Below are 17,951 nucleotides of genomic sequence, written 5' to 3' on the forward strand. Positions count from 1 at the left end.
CTATTTGTCAGTTCTGGTTCAGGAAAAAGAGGAGGCCCAGTGCATCTAGGCTTCTATACTGAATGTGCCTACCAACTTGGAACAGTTATTTGGGAACTCTGTGGATAGTAGCAGTTGGATTGAAGAAGGCCAGAATTCAAAGTCCCACCATGCCGGGGGGCAGTTTAGCATTCTGCTATCATTCTGTGGCATTCCAGAGGCGGTCCAGGAACCCAGAAGCCCAGAAGTGTGGCTGCCATCTGGATGGGAGCAGTGGTAACCTGGCCATTGGGCAGGGAGAGCTGTGAGCTCTGACGGAAGGGCTCTTCTCCAGCCGAGGGATGACAGCTGCTGACCCCAACTGTGGAGCTTCTCTTTGTTGTACCAGTGCTTCCAGTCTTGGGTGCATGTAGTTGCTGGGTGTGTGACAGAACAGAAAGGGGAGCCACAAGAACCCTGAGTCCAGGCAGAGCTCAGGCAGAGCTGTGATCCCTCCCTGTGAGGTTGCACGTGAGCTCTGAACTCTTCCTCACACTGTAAATGCAAGGCACTGCATGTAGTATACCAGAGACCCTGTGAGCTGATCCAAAAGGCAGACACCCTGCCACTCCCAGAATGAGCCATGAGTGATGCATAGGAAATATCTGAATTGCATTGAAGAGACTTTGAAAACTGTATACAGCATTGGAACCACAGTCCTCAGATGTGGACAAGAAAAAATATCAGCACTAAAAGAGACCTGTGGTCTCATGATAGCCACGGTATAAAAGATACAACCTATGCGGAAAGTAAGGAACGAGTGCCCCATATGTAGCCTAGGAAACAGGCCTTCAGCACGAACTACAAGATAGAATCTAATGATACTCAGCATAGAAAAAAATCACCAATCAACTGTGTGAAAGACATGAAGTAACATAATCCGATGATGACTTGCACAGATGTTGGAATTATAAACCAAAGTCTTCACAAAAACTGTAATTAAATACTCCCAGGAATAAGCAGAACATGGCTGATACATAACTAATTTGCAATGCACCAACAAAAAGAAATTAAGGAAGAATATATAAAGAGGAACAAATTGGAAATTTTAGAGATTAAAAATGCAATAATAAGATAAAAACACTGGAGGGTCTAGATGGAGTAATAGATATGTCAGCTGAAAATAATTTCAAAGATAATAAACAGCCTCAGCAACCCGTGGGACAATAATGAAATATCTGACATTTATGTTAAAGGAGTTTCAGAAAGGGGGAAGTAATATAGTAAAAAAAAATAAAAAAAAAACAATGACTTGTACATACCTTGATTTTTATCAAGGACATAAAAATTCAGATACTCATTGAATTCAAAGCAGAACAAATCTACAGCTGAATGCATCATCATCAAATTGCTTAAAGCTGACATCAAGAGAACAATAATGAAAGCAGACACGAAAATTGAATCATTATTTTCAAGGGGCAGTAATTTTCTTACCAAAACTCAGTCTTTGTCAATGGTGCCAGATTAAAATAATGCAGACAAGATTTGATGATAAAGGAGAGTGAAAATTTAATCTATCCATAGATAAGGAGGTGGCTGACACACATCTCCAGAATGATGGTCCTGTTGAATGAGGGCATTTGGGAACATTTTTAAGGAGGCTAAGGAAAGGGCCAACAGTAAAAAGGGGAACAAGGGATGGGGCAGTTGCATGTTGGCCTCTGGCTAAGCAACAAGGGGCTGGTTGGAGTTATGGTGGTTATTTGGTCCAGTTATGTGGTCAGCTCATGTCTAAGTTCCTGCTTGTTGAGGAATGCCATACCCTTTATGGAATTTTTATGATGGCCAAGTGGGCTTGGATACTTTCTGCCCTAGGCTTGGAATTCTCCCTACTTGGCCCTGGAAGTTTAAACTAAACAACACCAGTCGTCAAGATGTTACATACTGGAGAAGTAAATGACCTCATGAGTATGGTGATTAGAGTCGTGCCGGGCCTGATGTACTGCTACCTCAGTTCAGTGAACTAAGCTATATATCTCAGACAGGTAGAATTAAGTAGAAAAACGCAGTGAAGTACTGAAAGAAGAAAACTGAAATCCCAATATTGTAGACATAGCAAATGCATACTTTGGGAATAAGTATGAAATAAAGACATGTTTAATGAAGAAATGCTGAATGAATTCATGGGCAGTAGATAATTCCAAAAGAATTTTAAAAGGCTGTTCTAGATCAGGGGAAAAAATATGAGTAGGATGTGAGAACACCAAAAATAAGCTGAGAACAGAAAAAAAAAAAAACAGTGAATATATGGAGAAATATAGTATTTTTCTATTTGAGTATTTAAAATTTATTTGTTCATTGAAAGAAAATAAAAAGGAGATAACATTAATAATATGGTCAGTGCATTTAAATGTAATATATATTTTATATATATATATATATATATGACACCTACCATGTGTCACCTATATTTTATAGGTTAACAGGACCTATATGGTGGCAGGGTTTGTAAAATACTGCTTCTAAGGAGTCTGTGAAAAGGTATGTTGTAATTATTATACAGAAACACTAAACAAATGTAAAGAGAGATATGAAAAATGAAGAACACAAATTGAAAGGTTATTGCAGAAAAAATATTAATAATTCAAATGAAGGAGGAGAAAAACCATATAAATGAAAAATGCAAGAAAAAGTAAAACAAATACAAAAAAGTAAAGTCCAAAATGTAAATGTGCCAATGCACATTAAAAACAACTATCTATTATTAACAATTGTGAAGTGACCCAACTAGTTGCCATCTCTAAGAAGCTCAGTTGGAACATGTTGGTAAAGTAGGTTAAAAGTCAAGTGATAGGAAGTGATATGCCATGAAAAGAAAAAAAAATCAAAGAAAAAATAGAATGGCTAAATCAATATCAAATTAAGCTTCAAAGTAGAAAAAATTACTATTGACACACAGGTAAATTACACAATGATAGAGAATTACCCAAGAAGACACATAGTTTATATTCTATGTGCACATGGCCACAGAATAATAGAATTTAAAATGCATAAAGAATAAAAGGTGAGAGAATCAAAAACAAAGGACTCCACAGCTATAGCTGGAGACTGACACTTTGCCTTTGGTCATTGAAGAAAGGTAAACAGAAGATCTGCAATGATATGGAAAGACTAAATGTCAAGATCAACCAGCTACACTTAATTAACACATACAGAGCATTCTATCCAGCAGAATGAGGATACAAGCCTGCTAATAGACATTAAATTTTCATCAAGAAAGATCATACATGCATTATAAAATGTCTTAAATTTCAGCTAATTGAAATCATCCAGCAGGAAACTTCATAGCATCATATGGCCGTATAAGAAACCCAAATCTGGGACTCTGTGGGGCAGCAGGTTAGGCCGCCAGCGGCAGCACTGACATCCGATGTGTGCGCTCCTTCCAGTCCTGGCTGCTGCGCTTCCCATCCAGCTTCCTCGGTAGCAGGACCCCTCCAGATCAGCAACATAAATCGCCTGTCATCTATGGCCCTGTGGGGCTGAATAGTCACTTTCAGCCTCCCTGCCTGCTCTCTGGGCAACATACAGTCCTATCCTAAACCCCCTCCATACTATCCTCCCTATAATAAAGGTCCTTTCTTCTTTCATCTGTGGTCTCTGTAGCTCTTGAGGCCATAAAGTTCTAAAATCTAACACTGCACCCAAAATATATAGGCACAAATCTTTTGACCAATGAATTCTACAACATGTTTAAAGGAGAAATGTATTCAATTCTATACAATCAATTCAGAAACCAGAAGATGAAGAAACACCCACATAAATTTTATACCAGCAGCACCCTTATTACAAAATCAGAGAAACACAGTACAAGAAGGAAAATGAAAATCTTTAATGAAGAAAATGTTAACACAATATGAGAAAATCAATATTAGTATTACATAAACTACATACCATAACATTACCCATGGCAATTTGCACTGAAATTTCAACACCACTTCAGTAATTAAGTCAATCAATGTAATATACCATACAGCCAGAAAAACAAAAAGCATAATATTCCACCAATTGATAAAGAAATATAATGTATTTATTTATTTTCAACTTTTATTTAATAAATATAAATTTTCAAAATGCAACTTTTGAATGATAGCGGCTTTTACCCCATAACCTCCCTTCCACCCGTAACCATCCCATCTCCTACTCCCTCTCCCATCCCATTCCTCATTAAGATTCATTTTTAAATATCTTTATATACAGAAGATCTACTTAGTATATACTAAGTAAAGATTTCGACAGACTGCACCCACACAGACACACAAAGTATAGAGTACTGTTTGAGTACTAGTTTTACTGTTAATTTGCATAGTACAACATATTAAGGACAGAGATCCTACATGGGGAGCATATGCACAGTGACTCCCGTTGTTGATTTAACAATTGTCACTCTTATTTATGACATCAGTAATCACCCGAGGCTCTTGTCATGAGCTGCCAAGGCTATAGAAGCCTTTTGAGTTCACCAGCTCAGATCTTATTTAGACAAGGCCATAATCAAAGTGGAAGTTCTCTCCTCCCTTCAGAGGAAGGTACCTCCTTCTTTGATGGCCCGTTATTTCTTCTGGGATCTCACTCACAGAGATCTTTCATTTAGGTCATTTTTTGCCACAGTGTCTTTGCTTTCCATGCCTGAAATACTCCTGGGCTTTTTAGCCATATCTGAATACTTTAAGGGCTGATTCTGAGGCCAGAGTGCTGTTTAGGGCATTTGCCAATCTTTGAGTCTGCAGTGTATCCTGCTTCCCATGTAGAATCATTCTCTCCTTTTTAATTCTATCAATTATTATTTGCAGACACTGGTCTTATTAATGTAATCCCTTTGACTCTTAATCCTATCTTTTTGATCAATTATGAACTTAAACTGATTGCTTTAACAACTAAAATGGCATTGGTACATGCCACCTTGATGGGATTGAATTGGAATCCCCTGGCACATTTCTAGTTCTACCATTAGGGGTAAGTCCGAGTGAGTATATGCCAAACTGTACATCTCCTCCCTCTCTTATTCCCAATCTTATATTTAACAGGGATCACTTTTCAGTTAATTTTAAACACCTAAGAATAATTGTGTGTTAATTAAAGAGTTCAACCAATGGTATTGAGTAGAACAAAAAATACTAAAAGAAATAAAATAGTAAGTTGTTCCTCGACAATCAGGACAAGGGCTGACCAAGACATTGTTTCTCATAGTGTCCATTTACTTCAACAAGTTTCCTTTTGGGTGCTCAGTTAGTTGTCACCGATCAGGGAGAAGATATGATATTTGTCCCTTTTGGACTGGCTTATTTCACTAAGCATGATGTTTTACAGATTTTTCTATTTTGTTGCTAATGACTGGATTTCATTTTTCTACTGCTGTATAGTATTCTATAGAGTACATATCCCATAATTTCTTACAAATCTCAACATAAAATCAAAATAAAAAAAATCATTAAAGCAATGTAAGGTTAGTTTCTCAACCTGACAAAAGCTATCTACAAAACCCTGCATTTGTTATGATACTTCTTATTAGTTCCAAATATATTCCCTCTAATATTATTAGTAAGCTAAGGATATTGCCTCTCCTATTTAGTGTCTTCATGGACAGTGTAGGAAATGAAATAAGATAAGAAAAAGAAATGAAATATGTAATCTGGGAAAAGAGGATACAAATCTGTCTGTACTCACAGACAACATAATTTTCTGCATAGAAAATCCAAGTCGGGCTGCATTGTGACAGAGTGGATTAAGCAACCACTTGCAATGCCAGCATCCCACATCAGAGTGCCAGTTTGAGGTCCAAGTGCTCTGTGTAGTTTTGATTTACATTTCTCTCATGATTAATAACAAAAAACATTTTCTCATGTACTTGTTGGCTATTAATAAATTTTTCTTTGAGAAATATCTGCTTAGAGCTACCAGCAATTTTTAAATCAGATTATTTAGTTTCTTTCCATTAAGTTCTTTGCATTCCTTACATGTTCTGGATATTAATTCCTTGTCAGATGAGTAGATCATAAATATTTTTCTCAAATTCAGTAGGTTGTTGCTTCACTCTATTGATTTTTCTTTATTGTGCATACGCTCTGTACTTTGATGAAATCCCATTTTTTCTTTATCTCTTTGCTTAAATATGTTCCTTTTTGATATGTTTTGTAGTTATTATAAATGGGATTTATTTCTTTTTCAGCTGATATAATAATGCTTTCAAATTTAGTATATTGACTTTGTATCCTGAAATGTTGTTGAATTTGTTTACTATTTATAATAGCACTTTGTAGAGTTTCAGTGGTCTTCCATGTAAAAGATCATGTCATCTGCAGTCACTGTCAATTTGACAGCTGTTGGTTTACAATATCACCTGCCTATTGAAGAATACTGAAACCTGACAAGGACACAACAGCAACAACAAAAAAGGAAGTTTTAGGTCAATGTCTCTGATGAGCAGAAATACAAAAATTATCAACATTATACTAGTAAATAAAATCCAACAACACATTAAAAAATATTCACCATTATCAAGTGGTATGAAAGGATACGTGAATGTTTCAACATATTCGAATCAACAAATATGATGTGCCACATCAATGAAATGAAGGCAAAGAAATTCTTCTAGATATTCTAACATTTTTTCTGAGCCCATGGATTCTACTGAATTTCAGCACTATATAACACCATAAATTGAAAGTTGTCACCTCTCTGTTGTTGAGTTTTTTTTCAGTCCTACGGTACTCCCTAAGCTAACAGTTATCCCAAATATACAGCTGTTATGTTGCTCAAAATGACCTGGGGGACTGTTTAAAAAAAGGAGAGTCCGGCTGGCGCTGCAGCTCACTAGGCTAATCCTCTGCCTGTAGCACTGGCACCTCGGGTTCTAGTCCCGGTTGGGGCGCCGGATTCTGTCCCAGTTGCTCCTCTTCACAGCCTCCGTCTGTGAGCACTGGATGAGTAGTAGAGGTACTAAAGCTTCAAGAGATGTTGGGTCTCAAAACGAGTGGGAAGGTTTTCCTGAAACAAGGCTGGGTCCTGGACCCCTGCTCCTTATTACTCAGCTGTTCTTGTATCTGCTCTCAGCTGGCAGTTGGGAGAGAGGTGGCAGAGGCCACATGGTTGTAGAGGCTCCAAATACTCAATCTGCAATTTAGGACCTGGGGCAGGGGCTGTGGGGCTCGTTCTGATTTTAAACTTTATTGCACTGTACCTATTTTCCCTCCCTCCCCACGGTGGGGGTACTCTGTGGAGCTGGAATGAGGATGGGGGGTAACATTGGCAACTCTGTTCTTCCTGCTTCCTCCAGTGCAAATTTCCTTATTATTTTATTGAAACAAGGCACTATGGTTGTCTGCCTGGCTTCCCTAGCTCCTGTGCAGGGACTTGGTGAATGAATCATGGCTCAGATTGTCTCTGTGGGTAGTCATCAGCGTCTTACCAGTCACCAGCTTGTTTCTCCTCCCAGCTGCTATTCCTAAGTGAAGAAGTGTGCAAACAGAAGGAGTCATAGCACAGGGGAATAAGTATCACGGCAAGGCGTGTCTTGTGTGTTGTGAGGTATAGGAAGGGTCAAAACATCCAGTCATGCTGGTTGAGAGAAAACATCTCGTACTTTGCAGAGAAAATGTCATGAGGTGAGCAGCACAGAAGAATGAGTTCTTAATCAGGAGACAGGACAGTGGAGGTTCCAGGCAGAGGTGTCATGGCTAAAATCTCTCCCATGAGGTTATGTGACAAGTTTGATATGGAAGCGCCTGAAGCTTCAGGTTCAGGTTTGAGATAGTGAGTACTGAAGACAAGTTAGCTTGAGCTATGCAGGGTTTGCAGCAGCTGGAAGAGGAAGGAATTAGAGAGTGTATGTTAAACATGGGACTTGTCCCGACTGGGGCCATGGGCTCACGTTAAGCAGTTGAATGACTGAGTGGATTTGCAAGTGACTAGACCCGCTGTTTGCCCAGACGCATGAGGGGAGGTCCTCTCTGCGAGAAACCTGGCTTAATTTTCTACCACTCACTTGATGCATAATTTGGACTGACAAGCAATGGATGAAGCATTTGATTTATCTTTTTCATTAGGACCACATCCCTATAAAATCTGACACTCCAACCTCATCGTACATTTCATGATTTGAGAATTGTAAAGAATCCAAAACAATCAAATTTTTACAAGCATAACTGAACAGATTGTGAAACCTATCTATTACATAAATATAAGTATTATTACCTGCAAAATCCTCTCAGGACTGTCTTACTACCGCACTTCATCCAGCTGCCAAACACGCACACCTGTATGATCCCCAGCCTGGCAGGATGGCAGTAATTTATGTCTCCTCATGAATGCCACTCCTTACCAACTCTATAATTTCAACACAATATGACTTTTTGCCTGAAATATTTTACTATCAACACTTATTCTATCAAGCATTATCTGGTTTCTTCTGTGTGTTTGTTTATGTGTGCATGTGTGATGTGTTTGTTGTGGGTTTGAGAAGTTAGGTTTTTTTTCTAACTATTGTCTTATTGGTATGTATGAATTATTCAAGAAAATAGCACTGTTTTCTAATATATGTTACTGCAGTTACATCTGCTTTGCAATCAGCCAAATGTGTTATGAAAGATACAAAGAAAATAGAGATTTCTCTTTAGGGATACTTCTGTTGATAGACAAATTGCCTGTGTGTCCCGAAAGTCAAGTATTGAGTTAAAAAAAACAAGCATACTCAGAAAAATATTCACAAATTTGCCCTGGAGAAGCTCACAGCCTTGTAAAAGGGAGAAATGCTGAACCTCAAGTGTCAACATGGTGAAAGCTGTAATTTCATGGAGGAACGTACAAATATCTCAAGAAGCAAAAAGAAAAAATGCTTCAAAGCATATTGCATACTCCCTTTCTGAGAAATTTTCACAGTAATTTCTGAAGTACTGAAATATTTCTTTGTCAATATTACTGCAATTTTTGTATATGTATGCATGCATGTGGACACATACATACAAGTATGTATTGCAGATCATGATGCATATTATACATGTGTGTTTATGTGTAAAATATATGTTCATGAAGGTACCTTGCATTTATCTATTCATGGAAAGATGAAACTGAAGCCCAGTTTATTTGGGGGCAAAAAATTAGAAAAATCCATGTATAGTTTTTTTCATAACATATTTTCTATGAACTTTTTGAAAGTCACATGAGATAAGAGACTCAAGCTAAGACTGGTCTAGACCACTCTGTGTGTGTGTGCGTATAATCAGAATAAAGTCACATGTGGGAGGCACTACTCTAGGCAAGTAAAAATGTCTTCATTTTGTCACTCTTGGGGACAGAGTAGAAAGTTTTGAAATGTCCAGAGGTGAGTTTTGCTTAACACACGTGTAACAATGTGTCTTATACCTACTACTGAACCACCAATGCAAAGATTATAGGCATCTTATCCTTAAAAACGTACCAAGCCAGTGCAGTGATGCATTTGTCACAGGAAACAGTGACTCAGTAGAGATATGTGGCATGAGACTACAGGTGCAGAGAATAAATGTGGCTAGCTCCTGCTGGGCAGGCAAACAGATAAGCTTCTCAGAGGAGATAACACCTACACTGAGTCCCAAGAAGCGAGGTATGGCATGTGAGGGAAGCATAGAAGCTTCTGTTTGGCAACCTCACAGGCAGTCTTTCCTCAGAGTTTTTTTTTCTCATATTAGAGATCACCTTTCCTCTGTAAGAAATTGAAAAAAGAGATCTTTTTCTACTATGCATCATATTTTATTGAGACTTGTTGGTTTTAACTCATTCATATGGTGATGTTTCTAATAACACAGCCTCATCATGATGGATCCTACCTGGTACAAATCAGTAAATGTGAGTTTGAATCTCGTCTGGGTTACATTGTGCAAATCATTTTATGTCTCTTGGATCATATAGGTCTTGATTTCCTTAACTTTGTAAGGATAATACATGGTCTGGCTCATTCTCACAAGTAAGGTAACGAACCCAAATTGAGAAAACAAGCTGGAATTATAGATACTGCCTAATCCAACATTGTAGGAAGAGAGTTTTCTACAATAAGCCACTGCCCACATTATCCAAATATTACCAGTGCTCCTTGCTCTTAGAAGAGTTTGTACTTTCAAGTAGAATTCTACTTTTCCAAAGTTATTATTTACTCCTGCCTTTTTTAAATAAAGAAACTGAAGCTTAAAATGGTGAACTGGACTGCTCATGGTGGCAAGTCTAAGTGAAGGGGCTGAGATTCAAGTCAGGTGTGCACATTTTCATGCATTGGATGCCAATTCCAATTTTAAGAAAAGAATTAAATTAGAAGCTTGAGATCAATTTTATTGTTCAAATATTGTCAATGATTACTAAATTTAATGATACTCTATTTTACCAAGTTCTACTTTTCTTAATAAATTTAGAGGCCGGCGCCGTGGCTCACTAGGCTAATCCTCCGCCTAGCGGCGCCGGCACACCGGGTTCTAGTCCCGGTCGGGGCGCCAGATTCTGTCCCGGTTGCCCCTCTTCCAGGCCAGCTCTCTGCTGTGGCCCGCGAGTGCAGTGGAGGATGGCCCAGGTGCTTGGGCCCTGCACCCCATGGGAGACCAGGAAAAGCACCTGGCTCCTGGCTCCTGCCATCGGATCAGCGCGGTGCGCCGGCCGCAGCGCGCCGGCCGCGGCGGCCATTGGAGGGTGAACCAACGGCAAAGGAAGACCTTTCTCTCTGTCTCTCTCTCTCACTGTCCACTCTGCCTGTCAAAAAATAAAAAAAAATAAATTAAAAAAAATAAATTTAGGTGGACATTTTCAGATTCAAGCATGTGTTAAATATTAAATAAAAGGCATAAAACATCATCATTTTGCTTCACCTTTCACTCATTTTTTACTTAAGGTAACGTGGTTTTATTGTCCACTGTCTCTATGTAGTGAATATTGTTGCAGACCCGTGGTTCCCAGACTTGCTCCCTAAGAACATTAGGCAATTCTGGAAATTTCTTGTTCTTGTCACAGCAGGAGGTTGGAAGTGCCGCTGGCCCCTGTTGGGTCAAGGTACTGATGCTGTAAAGCATAGTGTATTTCTACACAGCAAAGGGTTGTGCGCCCCCAGATCAGCAGTGCTGAGGTTGTAAACCTCTGTGACGAATGTGCCACCCTACAACTGTCAAGAGCACTCCACCTTACGCTGCACAAATCCAGCAGGTGTCCACTGAGACCATCTCTCTGGTCATAATTTTCAGGTGATTTATTCTGTCTATGGCTGACCTGTCACCATCTACATATTATTATCACCATCTACATCTATATTATGACTTTGCAATCTAAGGATAATTTCCAAGAACACCAGTGGCTGTCTCAGACTGAAGAAAGGGAGAGTCCTGTGTACAGTGCTTTTTCCTTCGAAGATATGCCTATGATAAAGTTTAATTTATGAATTATGCACAGTAAGAGATTCACAATAATAGAATATAATGATGTGTTGTAACAAAAGTTATTTGAATGTAGTCTTTCTAAAAATATCTCATTGTATTGTAGATATTAGCAACTTCAGCATACAGCTTTTCTTACCTGATTAAGTCAATAACTTTATTCACCTCTTCACTTAAAGGAAACAAGTTGTAGTGTCTCTTTTCCTTATCTGAATTGTCCACATCACTACTACAAATTGGGATCATTGTTAAGTCAAATAATGGATTATTGAACACAGGTGCAGTAATTCTTCCGAAGTGTATTTATCAACCAAGTCAGTTACTAAGTGACCAACAGGTGGATATCATATACAGCCTGGCTATACTGAACAAAAGGATGGCTTGTCGGGGAATATTCCCGGCAGCATCACTAGGCGGAGGTTTTTAGTTTCGGTTTTGACCGGGGGGCTTTCCTACGGGCGGGGCTCTCCGGAGGCTGAGGGATCCAGGTCGCGGTAAACAACAAGATGGCGCCAGGACCCCGCAGTGAGTCTGCCTGCCTGCCTGCTGCGTGACACCTCACCTGATTGGCCGAAGGACGCGTGCCCTTCACGTGAACAGAGACCGGATTGGTGTGCCTGATGCATGGACTCTAGCTTGCTCCTGATTGGTCACATTTTGTATATAAGCCGCGGGTGTAAGGAGGAAGCTCTCTCTCTCTCCTCTCCTTTCCTCCTTCCTCTCTACCTCTGTCACGTTTACTTTCTCTAATAAAAAGTCTACTGAAGACCGATAAACGTCGTTCGTTCTTTTCTCGCCCGAGAAACCGTGGTCGCGGGCCCTGGGTTGAGTCTGCTGGCCAGACTCCCGGAGACGCTCGCGGCAATGGCTCATGTCATGGGATAGATGGAGTGGGATGGTGGGCGAATTAAGCATACTGCTCAGAAAAAAAAAAAAGACGTGCTATTTAAAACTTCTGAATTGTATATTTTCTTAATTTTCTAGTTCATATTTTCAGGCTATAGTTGCCCATGAGTAGCAGAAACACAGACAGCAATATCACCAACTAGGAAGGACTGTGTTGTAAAGGAAAGAATTAAATGGATTTTTAGAAACTTCATGTACTGTATATGCCCCAAACAATTTCACCCTCAGTAGCAGGTGCTAGAAGCACAAATTATCAAAGTAATTGATACAACACTGTACCTAATTTAGTCTCCAGGGCTACAGATCCAAAGATTAATTATATCCCAGTAAATTATGAGAATTATTCCTGATGTACAGATGGAGAAAAGAGAGAGTCGTTAAGTGAATTGCCCAAGGCTTTTCCAGGGATGAGATTTAAGTTCTGGAATCTAAAACACAGTGTGCACAAACCAATACATCACTCTACACTAGTTTGAAGTTGTAAATGCCCTGAGCCAACCAATTAATGCTTAAGAAAAAGCAAGTGTGTGTCTGCAATGTATTTTTCTTCTTTGCTGTATCATTTTATAAATGCTGGTTTCTGTTCTTCCAGGATTTTATCTGAGAAATCACTTGCCACATGTATTTTTCTACCCTCTCCAGCATTTTGTTGTTGAAAAATTAATCAGTTTCTGCTTAACAACCAGGTAAGATAAAAAGCAAGCAGAGCAACACAACCACCAACAGCAAACGACACTAAACTTTGAGCTTCAAAGCATAAATAGCTCAGCCTTGAAACATAATTCCTAATCTTAGAGATGAAATGTGTTTTCTCTAATGTGACTGAGTGTGCTGTGCTTTCAGTAATTTATGGATGCAATAATTACAGACACATCTGTTTTTATGTTGCACAATTCACCACTACACTAAAACAAAGAGCAAGATTTCCATGTGAGACCCCGACTGCACTTTACGTGTATGAGTTAGCTTTCCTTGGTGCAAATGGCAGGAAACTGGGTCTTGAAAACCGACACTTCTGTATGTGTTGTGGGTGTCTCCAAAAGCATCTTAGCCTCTGTGCCAAATGTTCTCCCCTCTCTGGTGCTTAACAGTGGCTTCTGTGGCTGGCATTGTAGCACAGAGGATTAACCAGCACTCTTTAATGCCATTGTCCCGAATGAGAGCAGGTTCACGTCCTGGCTGCTCTGCTTCAGATCCAGCTTGTGCTAACGCCACGAGAAAAGCAAGAGAAGATGGCCAGATTCTCAGGTCCCTGCTCCCGGTGTGGGAGATCTGAAGGAGGCTCCTGGCTCCTGACTTCAGCCTGGCCCAGACCTGGCTGCTGTAGCCATTTTAGGAGTGACCCAGAGGATGGAAGATCTCTCTCTCTCTCTCTCTCCCTCTCCTTTTCCCTCTCCCTCTCCCCCCTTCTCTCGCTCTCCCCAACTCTGACTTCCAAATACATAAATAAATATTTTTGTTTAAAGTGGCTTCTATAAGGGCTTCCATTTGGCCCTAGAATGCTGCAGTAACCTATCTACGAATCCTGCCTCTAGTTCATAGATGCACAGAGCACAGCTCCTCATTTCACCTATTTCCAAATAAATTCAAGTCAACCTCATTTTACTACAAGACTAGACAAGGTTGGTATTTCCTTGGACCAAATACCTGACTGTGAAAATATAACAATATTTATTGTCTAGCAAGTATTTTCCAAGGTTCAGAAGATTCTCAGAAGGAATTCTGCAATTAGCTTCAAAGTTCTCAAAGCTACAACCTCAGAATTGCTAAAATGAGTTGTATTGACCACAGTACAGTACATACCAGAGGACACATAGAACACCTCACCTGCATTCTGAGCTGCTGGTGAGATACAACTGGATAGAACTGCTGGAGCAAACAGTTTGGACTTACGCTCAAGTGCCAGGTATCCATTGCTTAGGATCCAAGTCTGTTTTTTCATATCTTTCTTTTTAAATTTAATTTATACAAGTTTCATGTACTTCATATACACAGATTTATAAACTTAGTGGCACTTCCCCACAGACCTCCTTCCCAACTATGCTCCAACCCATCCTCCCCTTCTCTCTCAGATTCTCACTCTAAACTTCTATATTGTTCTATTTTCAGTATACTTAATGATCATATAGTTAACACTAAACCCTACTCTAAGTAAAAGAGTTCAACAAATAGGAAAATGAAAAATAGAACAAAACAAAACAAAACATTGTTCCTCGATGGAAGAGACAAGGACTAAAAACAACCATCAAATCTTAAAATATCTATTTCACTCCAATATATTACATTTCAGATACTCTATTAATTACTCCAGATCAGGGAAAACACAATGTATGTCTTTTTGGGATTGGCTTATTGTACTAAGTACAATGGTTTCTGGTTGTTGCCATCTTGTTGCAAAAGATAGGATTTCATTGTTTCTACAGCTGAGTAGTACTCCCTAGTGAATATGTGTGTGTGTTTATATATGATATATATACACATATCATAATTTCTTTATCTAATCAACAATTGATGGACATCTTAGTTGATTCCATAACTTAGCTGTTGTGAATTGTGCTGCAGTGAACAAGGAGGTAGATAATTTTCATATGCTGATTTCTTTTAGTTTGGGTAAATTCCCAGGAGTGGATCACATGGTAAGTTTATATTCATATTTCTTAGGTATCTCCACACTGTCTTTCATACTGGTTGCACCAGTTTACATTCACATCAACAGTGGACCAGGGTACTTTTCCCCACATCTTTGCTAACATTCGTCATACATTGATTTCTATATGAAAGTCATTCTAACTGGAGTTAGTTGAAACCTTATTGTGGTTTTGATTTGCATTTCCCTGATAGCTAGTGATCCTGAGCATTTTCTCAAGTACTTGTTGGCCATTTGAATTTCCTCTCTGAAAAAAATGCCTATTCAACTCCTTTGCCCCTTTCTTAACTGGATTGTTTTGCTGTTGTTGCATTTCTTGAACTTTTTATAAATTCTGGATGTTAACCCTTTGTCAGTTATGCAGCTAGCAAATATTCTCTCCCATTATGTTGGTTGCCTCTTCATTTTGCTGAATGTTCCTTTTGCAGTGCAGAAGCTTCTCAGATTGATATAATCCCAATTGTCAATTTTGGCGTTGATTTCCTGTGCTTCCGGGGTCTTTTCAAAGAAGTCTTTGTCCATGCCAATGTCTTACAGAGGTTCCCCAGTGTTCTCTTGAGATTTGATGGTATCAGGTTGTAGATTTAGGTCTTTGATACATTTTGAATAGATCTTTGGGTAAAGTAGAAGGCAGATGTATAATTTCGTACTTCTGCATGTGGAGACACAGTTTCCCCAGCACCATTTGTTAAAGAGAATATCCTTGCTCCTGGGATTGGCTTTAGCTCCTTTGTCAAAGATAAGTTGATTGTGTTTACATGGATTGATTGATTTCTATTCTGCTCCATGGGTCTACAAGTCTGTTTTTCTGCCAGTATCAGGCTGTTTTGATTATAACTGCCCTGTAGTATGTCAAGAAATCAAGTATTGTGATGCCTCTGGTTTTATTTTTGTTGTATATGATTGCTTTAGCTAACCAGGGTCTCTTTTGTATCCATCCATATGCATTTTTGCATCATTTTTTCTAGACCTGTGAAGAATGTCATTGGTGTTTTCATTGGGATTCCATTGAATCTGTAAATTGCTTTTGGTAGTCTGGACATTTTGTGGTTGTTGATTCTTCCAATACATGAACATGAAAGAACTTTCCATTTTTAAATGTCTTCTATTTCTTTCTTTACTGTTTTGTAATTTCCATTGTAAAGATCTTTGATATGCTTGGTTAAATTTGTTCAAAGGTATTTGATTATTTATGGAACTATTGTGATTGATGCTGATCTTAAAAGTTCTTTTTCAGCTACCATGGCATTGTCTGTGTATATAAAAGCTATTGATTTTTCTGTATTGATATTATATCCTGCCACTTTATCAAACTCTTTTATGAGTTCTAAAAGTCTCTTAATGGAATCTTTTGGATCCCTTATATATAGGGTCATGCCATATGCAAATAAGTATGGTTTGATTTCCTCCTTTCCAATTTGTATCCATTTAATTCCTTTTCATGTCTATATGCTCTGGCTAAAACTTCCAGGATGAAATTAAATAGCAATGGTGAGAGTGGTCATCCTTGTCTGAATCCAGGTCTTACTGTGAATGCTACCAACACTGCCCCATTCATTAGGATGCTGGCCATAGGTTTGTCATATATTGCATTAATTATATGAAGGAATGCTACTTTTATATTCCCAATTTGCTCAAGGTTTTCAACATGAAAGGATGTTGTATTTTATCAAATGCTTTCTCTGCATCTATTAAGATAATCATATGGCTTTTTTTCTTCAGTTTGTTATTGTGATGTATCACACCTATTGATTTGCAAAGTTGAACCATCCCTGCACACCAGGGATAAATCCCATTTGGTCTGGGTGGATTATCTTTTTGATGTGTTGTTGTATTTGACTAGCTAATATTTTGTTGAGGATTTTTGCATCTATTTTCATCAGGGAAACTGGTGTATAGTTCTCTTTCTCGGTTGCATCTTTTTCAGGTTTGGGTATAAGATGATGCAGCCAGCTAGGAGTTTGGGAGGATTTCCTCCCTTTCAATTGTTTTGAATACCTTGAGAAGAATTAGTTTGTTCTTTAAATGTCTGATAGAATTTGTCAGTGAAACCACCTGTCCTGGGATTTTCTTTGTTTGGAGGATCTTTATTACTGATTCAATTTCCCTCTTGGTTATTGGTTTGTTTAGTCTTTGTGACTCAAGTGTTTCACTGGGTTTATGCATATGTGCACCACATTGAACAGTGCTATTAATGGAAACTCACACTTCGAATGGATCAGTTCAGTGAATAAGGGCAAACAGTTCGTGCAACAGAATATGATACAGTAGTGGAAATGACAATCTACACATACAGGCAGAGTACACGTGAATCTTCTTACATGGAGTTGAGCAAAATAACTCAGATAGAAAAAATAACTAGTTGATCAGTTATTTTACACAAAGAAAGAATACTGGCTAAATGAAACTAAGGTACTTGCTATACATTTTTAGTTGGTACAACTATAAAGAAAAGCCTGGCAAGTGATTAAAGCAATGTCAGGTTACTGGTTAGTCTGTATCATCATGAGACACACTGATGGACCTTCGTATGCATACCATTTTGCTCTTTTTTAAAAGATTTATTTATTTATTTGAAGGGCAGAGTTACAGAGAGGTGGAGGCAGAGAGACAGAAAGAGAAAAGTTTTCCATTCCAGTGTTCACTCCCTAAATGGCTGCAATGGCATGGACAGAGCTGGGCCAATCCAAAGCCAGGAGGCAGGAGTTTCTTCTGGATCTCCCACGTGGGTGCAGGGGCCCAAGGATTTAGGCCATCTTCTACTGCTTTCCCAGGCCATAGCAGAGAGCTGAATCAGAAGTGGAGCAGCCAGGACTAGAACCAGCACCCATATAGGATGTCAGCACAGCAGCTAATGGTTTTACCCCCCCCCCCCCCGCAAGCCACATAGCTGGCCCCTGTATTGTTCTTTTTTATGTCTTGCACTATGGTACTCACTGAGCACGCAGACATCCTTGTGTGCACTTCTTCGGGGACTATTAGCTTGCAGGTTAAAT

Source organism: Oryctolagus cuniculus, chromosome 2, assembly GCF_964237555.1.
Source record: "Oryctolagus cuniculus chromosome 2, mOryCun1.1, whole genome shotgun sequence".
Lineage (NCBI taxonomy): Eukaryota > Metazoa > Chordata > Mammalia > Lagomorpha > Leporidae > Oryctolagus > Oryctolagus cuniculus.